Raw genomic sequence first — 14,534 nt, forward strand, 5'->3', positions numbered from 1 at the left:
TGTAAATCTTCCAAAGCAGCAGATCCCAGGAGACAGAATTGCTCCAAATGCCTCCTGGCCGGCCAGGCATAGCCAAGGGCAACCTTTCCCCACAGACGGCTGCAGAGGGTGCTTTTGAACGCTTACCCTCTGTTAAGATCATTTCACTTCATCCTCCCAACAACGTTTTGAGATAGGGATTATTATTATCCTCCGTTTAGAGACGACTGTCTTAAGACTTAAACGGGATAATTAGATTGTTAAACATCACATTCCATGCTCACCTGGATCCACTCTGCCACATCCAGCAAAGACCCATGCTGCAGCCACCTTGCTTCTGGGAAAGTGACATAATCTGTCAGGTCCCCTTGTCTTTATCTGCTCTTACCTTCCCCACCTTCCTCCTGACTTCCATCCCACCTTACCCCAGTCTGGCTCCCATCTCTGACTTACTCCAGGACATGGCTCACCTATCACTTCCTCCAGGGAACCTTCTCTGACAAGCTCTGCTTTTTCATGTAGTCTGGGTTGGCCGACTCCTCTGTGCCTACATGTATCACAGCACTTACCACTTCTTGCTGAACTTGTCCTCTGTCTCCTCTGCCTTTCTCTTTCCCTAACCAAACTCAAGGGCAAGAGTTTAATTTCTTTCTCCGTGGTGACTAGTTGGCACAAATAAGGTATTCAATAAATATTCGTTGAAGAAATTAATAGGATTCTTATAATCGCCATAGAAGATGACCTTTTTACAAACGAGGAAAAATGAAGCTTGAGTAAGTTGAGTGATTTGCTCAGTTCTGGCCGGTAAGTATTAGGATTATTCGAATCTAAGTCTTTTGACAACTTGTCCACGTTGACCAAAATGCTGAAATTTAAAGAAACAAAAATTTAAAACCCCGCCGGTTTTAGGGGAACAAAATACTAGCAACGTGCCAGTGCAAGCTAGGTAGGGGTAGATTTAGGTTGTTTATATGGTTTTTCTTGTTTAAAAAAACACAATTGACAATTTGTTGTTGTTGTTTGTTTTTGAGACAGGGTTTCACTCCTGTCACACAGGCTGGAGTGTAGTGGTGTGATCTCTCTGCAACCTCCGCCTCCCGGGCTCAAGAGACTCTAGTGCCTTAGCCACCTGAGTAGCTGGGATTACAGGTGTGCGCCATGATGCCTGGCTAATTTTTGTATTTTTAGTAGAGAGAGGGTTTCACCGTGTTGGGCAGGTTGGTCTCAAACTCCTGGCCTCAAGTGATCTGCCCACCTCCACCTTCCAAAGTGCTGGGATTACAGGCGTGAGCCACTGCGCCCCGTCCCATGTTTTTTATATAGCCCTTTCTTTCTCTTCGATGATTTGCTTAGTATTGTAATTTCTAGACATTGGGTTGTAAGCAGCTGACCATTTTAGATGGTTCTCAACATTACTGCCAAATTGCATACTAAAAACATTAACACTACCTTCAGGTATAAAGAACTCTGAGAGTGTCAATTTCACCATGTATACACCAGCATCAAAAATTGTCATTATTTAAATTTGCTTTTCCCTCAGAGATATAAAGAGTGACTCATTGCTTCCTTTTTATTTCTTTGTGAACAACCGAAGTTGAGTATTGTTCTGTGTACTTAGGTGTTCACTTACCCACATTCTTGTGAGACCCACATGTTCACGCTCTATATTGTGCTGTTCTTTAAGACTGGAGAAGGCACACTTAACTATTTAAATACTAAGTGGAAGGTGCTGTGCTAGGTCCTGAAGGAGGTAATGCAGATGACTGCACCCCTGCCTTCTCACTGAGTTTATGCTTGAGCAGAAGAGATGGATGTGTACAGAAATAATAATCCAGTCGCCTGAGGGCAGGAGTTTGGCATCAGCCTGACCAACATGGTGAAACCCCGACTCTACTAAAAAATACAAAAATTAGCCAGGCGTGGTTGTGGGCACTTGTAATCCCAGCTACTTGGAGGGCTGAGGCAGAAGAATCACCTGAACCTGGGAGGTGGAGGTTGCAGTGAGCTGAGATTGTGCCATTGCACTCCAGCCTGGGCGACAAGAGCAGAACTCCGTCTCAAAAAAAAAAAAAAAAGAAATAATGATCCAGGTGGCTACACAGGACAGCTAAGAGGTGAATAATGTGTTATAGAAGCACAGAGTTAGGATCAATGATTGATTCCTGACTAAGAGAGTATCAAGGAAGGCTTCAAAGAGTCGGTGGCATTTATTCCAGGCTTGAAAGGATGAGAAACATCTATTTAGAAGAACTCCAGGTTGACAAAGCATCATGAACAGGTGTTGAGTCTATGATGTATTTTACATTCCGTTCCTGAGAACATTTAGCATTAGTGTGGTTTGGGTTCTAACCATCAGTTAGAATAGTTTTGGTGGCACGGAAGAGAATACCCAATGAAAGGAAGTTTTATCAACCGAAGAAACTGTGCTATCTCATAGAACAGGAGGCAGCCATTGTTTGGATTGGTTCATCAGAGGCACCACGTGACAATCAGAGCCCCCAAGCTTTCCCTTTTTTTCTCTGCCTTCCTAGGTGTTGACTTTGTCCTCAGATTGCGTTTTTCCCCATCCCAAGTTTGCTGCTTTCATCTAGTTATTGTGTCATCTCAAAGCCACATTCAAAAGTAGAACAGGTGAGAATCTCTCACTCCTTCAATTTTATTAGGGAAAAATACTTTTCCCAGAAGCCCTGAGAGAGAGCGTCTTCTGAAATGTGATCAGCCTACATCATGTTACATGCTCCACCTAATCCAATCAGTGGCTAGATGACATAAAATTAATTATCATGATTGTCGTAAATGAATCAACATTCACCTTTCCAGAATTTGAAAGGGGGTCACTCTCCTTGAACACACAATCCTCTCTAAACTGGGCTTCTATATATAAGGAAGAAGGTGGGTACGTGTAGGTTTTGATTAAGCAACAACAGTATCTGCCACAGTGCTTATAAGCAGACATTTAAATCAGAATTACACCAATATTGATCAATTTTCATCAAGAAGATATTTTCTGGATTCAGCTTTGATGAGCTAATTTAATTTTAGAAAAATTTTTCTATACATCATATGACATTTTCATTTTTTATTTTCATTTTTGTTTTACTTAAACTGTTTTCTTAGATACCAATTCTTTTCCATATAAGTTTTATGCCACAGATTGATTTCATTTATCTTTTTAATGTCTATATTAAATTTTATTGATAATATCTATAGGCTTTGACATTATTGGTTTTCTTCTTGAGACTCTTATTTGTCCTAATTATCTTGGACCAAATTTTGTGAATCAAGGAATTTTATGTTGACTGTTCCTATCAATAATCTTTGTTAGGAACTGGATAAGAGACTGAGTATAAGTATTTCTCAGTAAATCCATGATGAAATTGTGACAAATTTTTTTTAGATATGCTAAAAATTAATCTGTTGTTCAGACTGTGGTATTGCAGGACTCAGCAAATCAGGGTCATGTGAGCCAAATCTGGCCTGATGCTTGTGGGGCTGTAAGGTAAAAATGGTCTTTACAGATCAACTTTTGTAATCTATTTAATAATAGGCAGCATTAATTTTAATCCCAATTAGGAGAATGTTACCCACATACCCAAAATTAATTTAATTCTTCTCATTAATAGACATGTATTACAAAAATTATATTCAATTATTACTATTACACTGGATTTCTTTTTTTTATTCTTGCTCTGTTGTCCAGACTGGAGTGCCGTGGCACGATCTTGGCTCTCTGCAACCTCCGCCTCCCAGGTTCAAGTGATTTTCCTGCCTCAGCCTCCTGAGTAGCTGAGATTACAGGTGCGCGCCACCACGCCTGGCTAATTTTTGTATTTTTAGTAGAGACAGTTTCACCATGTTGGCCAGGCTGGTCTTGAACTCCTGACCTCAAGTGATCCACTCACCTTGGCCTCCCAAAGTGCTGGGATTACAGGTGTGAGCCACTGTGCCTGGCCTTACATTGAATTTTATCAATAAATATTTCATGGAAACTTGTTTTCTCTCCTGTCATATAAATTCTATATAATATTCTTGATTTTTACTATTGGTCCACAAACCCTAAAATATTTACTATCAGGTCCTTTACAGAAAATATGTGCTAAACCCTGCTCCATTGCATTGCTAACCTGATTCTTCTTCTGAACACTTATACTTTCCCTACTCTACATTAAGGCTCTGCTTCATTGGGGTTACAAACAACAAATGGTGAAGAGCTTAGTCTGTTCAGGTTTTCATAACAAAATACCATAAACTGGGTGGGTTATGAACAACAGAGATTTATTTATCTATTGTTTATTCTCAAAGATTTATTAATTAACAGAGATTTATTCTCCCAGTTCTGGAGGCTGGGAAGTCCAAGATCAAGGCAATAGCAGATTTGGGTGTGGTGAGGGCCCACTTCCTGGTTCATAGATGGCTATCTTCTCGCTATCTTCTCTCTTCTTCTCAGAGGGGAGAAAGGGGTATGGGGGAGCTCTCTGGGGTCTCTTTCATAAAGACACTAATTTCATTCACAAGACTCATGACTGATCACTTCCTAAAGGCCCCACCTTCAAATATCATCATCATCTTGGGGATTAGGTTTCAACACATAAATTTTGGGTGGAACACAAATATTCAGTCCATAGCAGTGAGTGAATTCCCTATGTTTTTAGGGTTGAAATTGTAGTCTGTCCTGCTTCAGTTAGGAAAATACTGACTGGATGAGTGTGATCACATTGGTCAGTGATAAAGGGAAATGCTCTTCAAACTCTAACACATTGTGTCAAATAAAAACAAAATTGATATAAGAGTTTTAAAATAAAAGTCAATTTTGCTTTTTTTTTTTGTATTAAAGTATGATGAGTCTAACATGTTGGAAAAGCCAAAATACTGTTTCAAAGCATCAACATTTCAGAGAAACATAGTCTTTTGAAACTTGGGAGAGTCGGCAGGACTTTTACTTTTTCCTACTGTTTCCTACTGAAGTTAGTTTCTTTTCTTTCCTTTAACAGATGAGGAAAAGAAAATAATAGAGCATCCAAGCCCCACTCCACTCCTGCTACTCTGCAATGGTAAGTTTCCATTTTTAGCAAGTTCTCTCTTCAGAGGATGCTCATATCTTCTTACCTATAGGATAGGATATCACTTGGATATTTTAACATTGTCATAACTTGACATCCCACAACCAACATGAAATCTATTTAATTTGCAGTATATGTAAAATGCTCCACTAGCCTTAGATCTAGCCTGGAGATTGGAATTTTCATATTTTATTTTAGGGTAGATGTTTTTTCTGTTATCCAAACACTGGCAAGGACTGGATTCCCCATGGTGTTATTAATTGATTTTAATAGAATCCATTATTACAATTTATAATAGAAACAGATGTCTGTTGACTCTTACCAATGAACCCTTAATTCATAATTAATTGCAACTATATATAATTATTTTAACATTAATAACACTAACAAGAGTAATCTACTAGAATGGCTTTCTCTTTAATATTTGGCATTCCTGGGCTTGATGAAATATTTACTGATGTTTAAGTGGTTGCACTTGTGTTTGGTATTTACAGATAAATTCTCCTCTAAAAGCTTTAGTTGGAAATTATGTTGTAGCTTTGAACACTAGAGCTCTCTATGCCTGAGATTCACACCATGGAGAATCTTGGCCATTGAAGGCGATTATTCCTGTTGCAGTGCAGCCCAGCAAATATGAAGGAATTAAGGAATGAAGGGGAAGGAAAGAGAAATGGGGAAAAGAAAGGAATGCACCCCTCCATGCTAGGCACTTTATATATATGCCTCATTTCATTCTCACAATTCTGTGGAGTTGCTGTTGTTGTGCCCGTTTAACTGATGAGGAAAATAAAGCTGAACCAGTTAAATCATTTGCCTGAATAGGCACACAGCCAATCGGTGGCAGAGGCAGGAACCTGGCTGGGTCTCTTTAACTGCAAAGCTCATGCTTGGAAAGAAAGGAAAAGAAACATTAGGAAGGATAGAGAGAGAGGACAGATCAGAAAAGGAAGCAGATGGGCTTTAATGAGCAAATCATATTAGATTCTCTAGTCTAATCCATCCAGAGGTGAGAGGAAAACAACACTGGGAGAAAGCACTCAGGAGCGTAACTCAATCTTCTCTAACAAGAGCCTCAGCAGTCAGCTTGTTTTGCTTCAAGAATAGCAAAGGTTGTTTTCAAGAGCTCTATTTCCAGCCTTTTGGCTTATTTCCATCATTTGTTCCTATAGACCTTTTCCTCATTGCATTTCCTGCTTTTTGCTTTATTTAAAATTCTACTTTACTTCTCAGATCAAATCTCCCCCTTCACCCTTCCCTAAGTATTACAGCCACGCAAGTTCCCATAGTGCCAAGACATCGAATGAGGCATCGATGTAAAGGACTTTGGGAGTGAGAGTTTTTAGAAATGCACGGAATTGACAGACTTTTTTTTTTTTTTTTTTTTTTTTTGAGGTGGAGTCTCACTCTGTTGCCTAGGCTGGAGTGCTGTGGCGTGATTTTGGCTCACTGCGACCTCCGCCCTCTGGGTTCAAGTGATCCTCTTACCTCAGCCTCCCAACAAGCCGGGATCACAGGCGCCCGCCAACATGCCTGGCTAATTTTTGTGCTTTTTGTAGAGACGCGGTTTCACCATGTTGGCTAGGCTGGTCTTGAACTCCTGACCTCAGGTGACCCTTCCGCCCCAGCCTCTCTAAGTGGTGGGATTACAGGTGTAAGCCACCACACCCAGCCAACAGACATTCTTGCTTTAATAACCTGAACATGTCATATGTTTCAGAGTAAAAAATTTGAAAGGAACTAGAAGAAAATCACCTTGTTCATGTCTATTTTTCTGTGATTCCAGGACATCTTCCTGGCAACAGTGAGACTGTAAATGGTGCAGTCTCTGAAATCAAGCTGTCATGGCTTAACTCCAGCTCTGCCACTTACAAGCTGTGAAATCTTGGGCAAGGTCCTTAACCTCTCTGTGCCTCAGTTTACTCACCTATAAAATGGGGATAGCAATAGTGTCTAGCTCATAGGGTAGTCATGAAGATGAAATCAGTTGTTCCATAGAAGGTGCTTGAACAGCATCTGGCGTGGGGTGGGGGCTCAGTCGATCCTTCAGCTCACGCCTTCCTTCTGAGACCCACAAGGACAGCCTGGAGCAGGCTCTGTCTCCTCCCTGGCATAGGCACAGCCACATCTCCTTCTATGCTACCTAATTCTGCACAAAATATCTGTTCTTCTAAATAAAGGGTCACATAGATCATTCCAGAAGAAATTTTACTCTCCAAGTCACAAGGTCAGTGAACTTTTTTTAATGATACATCTATTTTCAAAGCCAAACCAGATTTGGGAATTTGTACATTTTAGCCTTATTCTTATCAAAAGCCATCAAGTTGTTTAAAGAACATTAACGTTTCCTCTAATTATCTTTATATTATATGTTTTAGAATTTCAGTCATTAACTAATTCGAGAAATGTTTACTGAGCACCTGGTATTTGCTAGGTCCTTGTTCTAGGCTCTGGAAATGCAGTGGTGGATAAGGTAGACCAAGAAAAGGAGCCGATGATGGGGGAAATATCTATATCTCCATCCATAGATATAGATATAGGTAGATAGGTAGATACGTAGATAGATAGATTTTTTTTTTTTTTTTTTTTTTTGAGACAGAGTTTTGCTCTTGTTGCCCGGGCTGGAGTGCAGTGGCGTGATCTCGGCTCACCGCAACCTCTGCCTCCTGGGTTCAAGTGATTCTCCTGCCTTAGCCTCCCAAGTAGCTGGGATTACAGACATGCACCACCACACCCGGCTAATATTGTATTTTTCGTAGAGACAGGGTTTCTCCATGTTGGTCAGGCTGGTATCGAACTCCAGACCTCATGTGATCCACCTGCCTCAGCCTCTCAAAGTGCTGGAATTACAGGTGTGAGCCACCATGCCCAGCCGAATATATGTATATATTTAAACTGATGACACTCAGGGTGCAGTGGCTCACGCCTGTAATCCAGGCACTTTGAGAGGCTGAGGTGGGAGGATCACTTGAAGCCAGGAGCTCAAGACTAGTCTGGGCAACATAGTGAGACCCTGTCTCTGCAAAAAACAAAAATCTTAGCTGGGCATGGTGGCATAAACCTATAGTCTTACCTACTCTGGAGGCTGAGACAGGAGTATGGCTTGAGCCTCAGACTTCAAGACTATAGCAGACTGATTGTGCCACTGTACTCGAGCCTGGGTGACAGAGCAAGACCCTGTCTCTATTTTTAAAAATGACTAATGATTGACAGATAAACAAGTAATGTATTAGATAGTGAGAAGCGCTGTGCAGAGACTCCAACTTAGCTAATAGGATAGTGTCTGAGAGGCTATTTCAGGTTGAGCAGTAAGGGCAAGCTTCTCTGAGAAGGTGACATTTCAGTGGATAGATGGATGACACCATGACAGTGTGAAAACCAGGGACAGGGGAATGTTCCAGGTGGAGAGAACAGTTTCTACAAAGGCCCCACTATTGTAGGTGGCCTCTCCAGATTGAGCAGAGTTGTGCATACAGGTGGTTTATTGGGGCATGTGCCCAGCCTCCACACCCATGGGAGTGTGAGGGACGCTGGAATAGACAGAGCGGGTGTTGGGCAGTGAAGAGGTTCTCACAGAGGCTTCAGCCAATCCTACAGGGGGTTCTGAGGTGGGGACGGCCAGTTAAAGATGACCTGAATCAAAGCAACAGATCCAGGCCTTTATCCCCAGCCCCATTGTCCATCACTGGATACAGGCTGCCCCCAGGGCGGGGTGTCACTTGGAAGAGGCAGTTCCCTTCATGTTTTGCTGAGGATCACTCCGTGGAAGGATTCAGCCTCCCAGCAGGGGGAACAATGTCTCAATGCCCCAGGGCAGTCTGGGCACACACAACATCCACCACTCCTTCCTGGGATGGGAGCGGGCTGAGCTTGCTGAAGGACCAACGAGAAGGTGGCCCATGTGGTTGGAGCATAGCACACAAGGAGGAGAGTGACACAAGATGAGGCGGGAGAAGCGGTCAGGGGAGAAGATACGTAAGCAGTAAGGAAGAGAAAGTAGGACATTAAACTTAGGAACAGTCATGCTTAAAATGGTGGTGGAGGACAGGTGACCTCCTATGTAAAGCTGCATGTGTATCATTTTTTTAACAATATTGTTTCAGTATAAAAACTTTATCTCTGAAAAGAGAGTAGATGCACCCTCCATTTTACAAGGAAAAGTGACATAATTTACAATGTGTCCCCTTTTTGCTCTGGCTGCCACGGGGTTGAGAGCAAAATCTGATGCTTACATACTTTTTCAATCTCTTCTTTCCTTTGTCTAATTTTCTTCTTCTTTTGTAAGCTTAAAAAAAAAAAAAAACAGTATATAAGTAAATTTATCCTGTTGTTCCTTATTGTTCCCCCTGCTGGGAGGCTGAATCCTTCCACCTCATCTTGTGTCACTCTCCTCCTTGTGTGCTATGCTCCAACCACGTGGGCCACCTTCTCGTTGGTCCTTCAGCAAGCTCAGCCCGCTCCCATCCCAGGAAGGAGTGGTGGATGTTGTGTGTGCCCAGACTGCCCTGGGGCATTGAGACATTGTTCCCCTGCTGGGAGGCTGAATCCTTCCACGGAGTGATCCTCAGCAAAACATGAAGGGAACTGCCTCTCCCAAGTGACACCCCGCTCTGGGGGCAGCCTGTATCCAGTGATGGACAATTTACTCATATCCTGGGCCCATTTAAAGTATATTTTTGCTTTACTTTTATTTTATTTACACAAGAAATACATTTCCTTGTTAAAAAATTAAAAACATTATAGGTAAGACTCCAGTCCATTTCTCCTTGTAGTTCTTTGCCTTCTCCTCAAAAGCAACCCTATTACCAGTGAGACATGTGTGTGCATGTGTGCACCTGTGTGTATACATATGTGTAGATATGTATTACAGATATGCATTTGCACACATATGTATCTGTAGAAGTTTCTGAACTGTAGTTTTTAATTTAGCATTGTCTTCTTTATAAAAAGCATGCAGATGTATCACACTAAAAACATGGACCCACAACCTGTTATGCTATATTGATCCACTACTTGCTTTCTTCCTCAGTAGAATGTCCTGAAACTACACCTATGGTTCATAAAGAACAACCTCATTTTAACTGCAGCGCAGTGGTCAGCATAAGACAATGGCAGAATTAATGTTGCCATTTCCCTTTTTTTTTTTTTTGAGACAGAATCTTGCTCTGTCACTCAGGCTGGAGTGCAATGGCGTGATCTCGGCTCACTGCAACCTCCGCCACCCAGGTTCAAACAATTCTCCTGCCTCAGCCTTCCAAGTAGCTGGGATTACAGGCACACACCGCCATGTCCAGTTAATTTTTGTATTTTGGTAGAGATGAGGTTTTACCATGTTGGCCAGGCTGGTCTTGAACTCCCGACCTCAAGTGCTCCAGCCTCCCAAAGTGTTGGGATTACAGGTATGAGCCACCACACCCAGCGCCACTTCCCTTTTGATGAACTTTTAAGTTGTGTTCAAATCTCATCTTTGCCATTGCAAATAGGGCCTCACAGAACATCTTCGTGTGTGCCCCCTTAGACACCGTGGGAGTGTTTCTTCATGTCTGTATCAAGAAGCAGAAGTGCTCCATTAACACTTGAAGTGTTGATGGGATTGCAAAATTGCCCATCAAATGGCTTTACCATTTTATATCTTCATCTGCAGTGCAAAATACTTACAAAACAAAACAGGAACCTAACGCTAAGACAAGCATCTCATTCTCTGAGGCATTTATGTCCTTCATGCTGTGCCCTCTCTCCAGCGGCAGTGGCCAGCCCCTGAGGACAGAGAGCAGGGCAGGCGCAGGAAAGGACCCTGGCCGCACCACTAAGGCGCCCGCCACCCGCCTGACAGTGCTGAGCTCTCCTGGGACATTTGGCTTGTTATTGGAATTGGGTTAGGAGCTATTTGCTTCTCCTTCTTCCCCTTCCTTGCCACAAACCCCCTCCCTCTCCCCCTAGAACAAATAACACCGCTCTAAGAACAAATAATACAGCAGCCAAGCAGCCTAAAATAATTGAGGCCACGTGATCTGGAGGCAACTCCCAGCAGAAAACAGGCAAATATTGTCAAATGCCTTCTGCCAAACACTTTCCAGCATCCTTGGTCACGAGGGTTAGTAAATCCCAACTCACTGGGGATGGTGAGCGCTGCTGGAATCCCAGCCGCACAATAACCTCTATTCATGCAGAGAATTTCGAAATGGAAAGCAGCCTGTTCCGCAGTCCCGGCCTACTTGCTGCCAACACATGCCCCCTCTGTGCCCCGCCCTCACCCGCCACCCTTGCCGCCCTTACCCAGAGCTCCTTGTGCACCTTCTGGGTGGGGACATTTTCCCTTCCAGCAATTTACCGAAGAAATGAGGCTCTTCCAAAAAGGAGGAGGACAGAAGATCAAATTGCCACTTTCGGGGTGGGGGGGATTGGGGCATATTTTCCTTTCTTTTGAAAAAAAATAATTTGAGGACTTGGCTGGTTGACAAGCTATCAATATTCCAAATTAATATGAAACAAAAGAAATTTAGAATTTCTCTTTAGAATGTTCTGGAAGGTCATAGGTAAGAAATTGGGTTTGGCATTGTTCCAAAGAAGAAATACATTTAAGTTTTAGACCAGATCACAGCTGCTAGACCAGACTCATTGGATGTAACCGATAACTGACATTCTGCACCCATTTGTGACTTGATTCTTACTCAACAGCAGCAGAACATTGTCTGCTTTCATAATATGAGTTAGGTAACATAGTTCTAAAAAGGGAGGCTGAACACTTTTAGCTCTGAACGCAGCCAGTGTTGATAGATAATGCCACTAGATGTGACTGTGTCCCTCCAGATGACCTCAGCTACAGATGGAGAAAGGTCAGTTAAGCTGGACAACCCAATGCCAAGGGCAGAAATGTCTCAGGGAATGAGATGCTGTGTTGTGGAACCACAACTTTAAAAAAAAAAAAAAGTATTTTGTGCTGTGGGTAAATGTGTCAAATGGTAAAGCCATTTGCAATTTTGCAATCCCACTGGCATTTGAAGCACATGTACCCAGCAGCTCTGCTTCTTGATGCCGGCAGGGAGAAACACTCCCACACAGGTGTGTAAGGGGGCACATATGAAGATGTTCTGCCCTATTCATAATGGCAAAGTGCAGTAGAGATGAGTAGACACTGGGTATAGGTGGAAAGGGACCGCTGAGGAGGTAGCTGCTGGTAGGGGATGGTGCCAAAATCACCTCAGCTACTGTCCAGGACCACCAGAGTTCTGGGCTGCAAACCTGTAGCCTAGGCCCCAATAGAAGCATTGGGAACCGAATGGAAATTGCAACACTGTGCTTAATACATTGCCTAGTTTTATCAAAAAAAAAAAAAAAAAAAAAAAAAAAAGAAGGGACTTGAATAACCAAAAACTGTGCTGAGAGATTCCAGAAGCTGCCTAAGGCCAGGCCTTACCGGAACACTAATTCAGTATGTTGTAGGTCAAACCCAGGGTAGGAATTGGATGGCTATGGCTACTGTTCTGGTCCAGTTTAGATATTACAACGGCAGAAATAAATCTCTGATTCAGTCCATTGCCCCGCATCAGCCAAACCTACACGTTCAGCAATCACCTGTGGGATGCCAGGCTTGTCAGGTGATGTCACTGCTGAACACACCTAATCCTCATGAAAATCCTGCAGAGAAGGCAGGACAGTTACCTGTATTTAAAGAGGAGGAAACCAAGGTAGTCTCTTTCTACACAAAGAGGGGGACATTCCTGACTCCCCAAGGAAATCCTCAACAACGAGGAAGCTGGGTCAGCTGAGGTCCCGTGAGAAATGTCAGGGTCCACACAAATGCATGTTTCTGATTGGCTTGTCTACTTAGCAGCAAAGTATGGCTTAACCGTTGTGTAATGAAATAGATTTGTTTTTCGTTTGTTTTATTTTGCTTTGGAGTTTTCTAGACTCAGTCTCAGTCCTAACCAGAACCCATATGAGCCAAAGCCCACTGTTTTCTATTCATTGGCTGTCTGGTGGTGTTATCTCCCTAGCTCCCATCTTCCTTCTGGTAAACTGTCAGTTTCTTAAAGGCTAGGGCAAGGGTAGTGTCTTCTTGTTCATGGCTGTATTCTACAGTGGCTGGCACATAGTAGGTGCTCAGTAAACATATGCTGACTGACCAAATGCATGTCAGTTTCTGGCACACAGTGAGAACTTTAGAGGCATCATACCTGAGTTCATACTTTTTAGCCCAGCTTTTCCCAGCCGAGTTGCTGTGGACAAGCCACTTTACTTCCTTGACCCTCCATTTCTTCCTCTATGTCCTGGGGCATAGTGTTACTCATCTTGTGCGGGTAGTGAAAGCAAATATGAACATCGCTAGTGCACGGTAGGCACTTGAAAATGTAAATCAAATGTATTAATATTAACCGTGCTTTTCCTTTAACCACCCAGATAGTAAGATTAATAAAATGCCAGAGTCCCTTGACCTGTGCAAAAGCCTGTCTTCCTTCCTGTCAGCCTTTCCTCCTTTCCCATCCTTCCTCCTGCAGTGTTTACCGACTGTGTTCAGGACACAGTGCTAGGAACCACGTTAACATCAATGGGAATTTGGCTTGGTCCCTGCCCTCGAAGGCCTTTCAGTTTAAGAGACAAAACATTACCTGAATATTCCACAACATTGTAAAATAATGCTGATCGTTATTCTTTATTGAGTGTCCCCCACAATAAAGGGCCTCAGGCTGTGCATGGATTCTTGTCTAGTCCTCACAGCAAGCTTGGGAGATGGTACAGTTTCTCTCATTTTACAGGTGAAGGAAGTGAGGGAGTTCAAGTAACATGCCCCAGGCTATACTGCTTGTAAGTGGTGGAAGCAGGATTCAAACTCAGTGATCTCAAACTCTAAAACCAGTGCTGCCTCCTGAGGAAAGCTATTTGGGCCACAAACTATGAGAAGCTATGGCCATCCCTGGGAAGTAGTGAGAGCTTTATGAGTAGAGGATGTGGCTTTTCTACAGACATAACAATACCTGGTATTTAGACCACTGCAGCACTCTACATGTTACCGAAGGAATAAACAAATCTGGCAAGGAGGAAAGGATGAAGAAGTGGTTAGCAGATGGGGCTGGTTGTGCACTGAGTGTAGTTCCAAGGAAAAGAAATGTGAGTTGAGCCTTGATGCATGGAGCATGGTGGAAGAGGTCATCCCCTGCAGTAGGAAGGTAACGGATCGTGTGTGGGAGTGGAAGGTGACTAGGTGTGTCTCAGGAGCAGGAAACAGTCCAGTTGGCTGGAAAGAGGTATACGTGTGGGAAAGCAGGCCGGAAAAGGAGCCAGGGGCCTTGGATGCCACGGTCAGGAATCTGGACTTTTGTGGAGAAGGAACAGGGAGTCACTGATGGGTGTAGACTACTGTCTTGTCCTGATTGCTTAGTAAGGGTTTTTTTTTTTTTTTTTTTTTACATAGCTTACAGTCCCAGATCTCTGTGACAACTTCAATGATAAGTTATAATAGTTAATATTTTTAAAAATCCTGTTGCCTTGTAAAGTCTG

The 14,534-nt window shown here is 42.8% G+C and overlaps 1 protein-coding gene across 6 annotated transcripts in view; it reads left to right on the plus strand.

Annotated features, from left to right (window-relative positions):
• RFX4 (regulatory factor X4) overlaps positions 1-14,534 on the plus strand; it is a 184,627-nt gene that overhangs the window by 51,876 nt on the left and 118,217 nt on the right. For all 6 annotated transcript variants that reach the window (XM_017888249.1, XM_017888252.1, XM_017888251.1 and 3 more), the window contains exon 3: positions 4,971-5,030. The gene's annotated coding sequence lies outside the window, so the exon portion shown is untranslated. The remainder of the gene's footprint in view (positions 1-4,970; positions 5,031-14,534) is intronic.

Source organism: Rhinopithecus bieti, unplaced genomic scaffold (genome assembly GCF_001698545.2).
Source record: "Rhinopithecus bieti isolate Rb0 unplaced genomic scaffold, ASM169854v2 scaffold_17930, whole genome shotgun sequence".
NCBI lineage: Eukaryota > Metazoa > Chordata > Mammalia > Primates > Cercopithecidae > Rhinopithecus > Rhinopithecus bieti.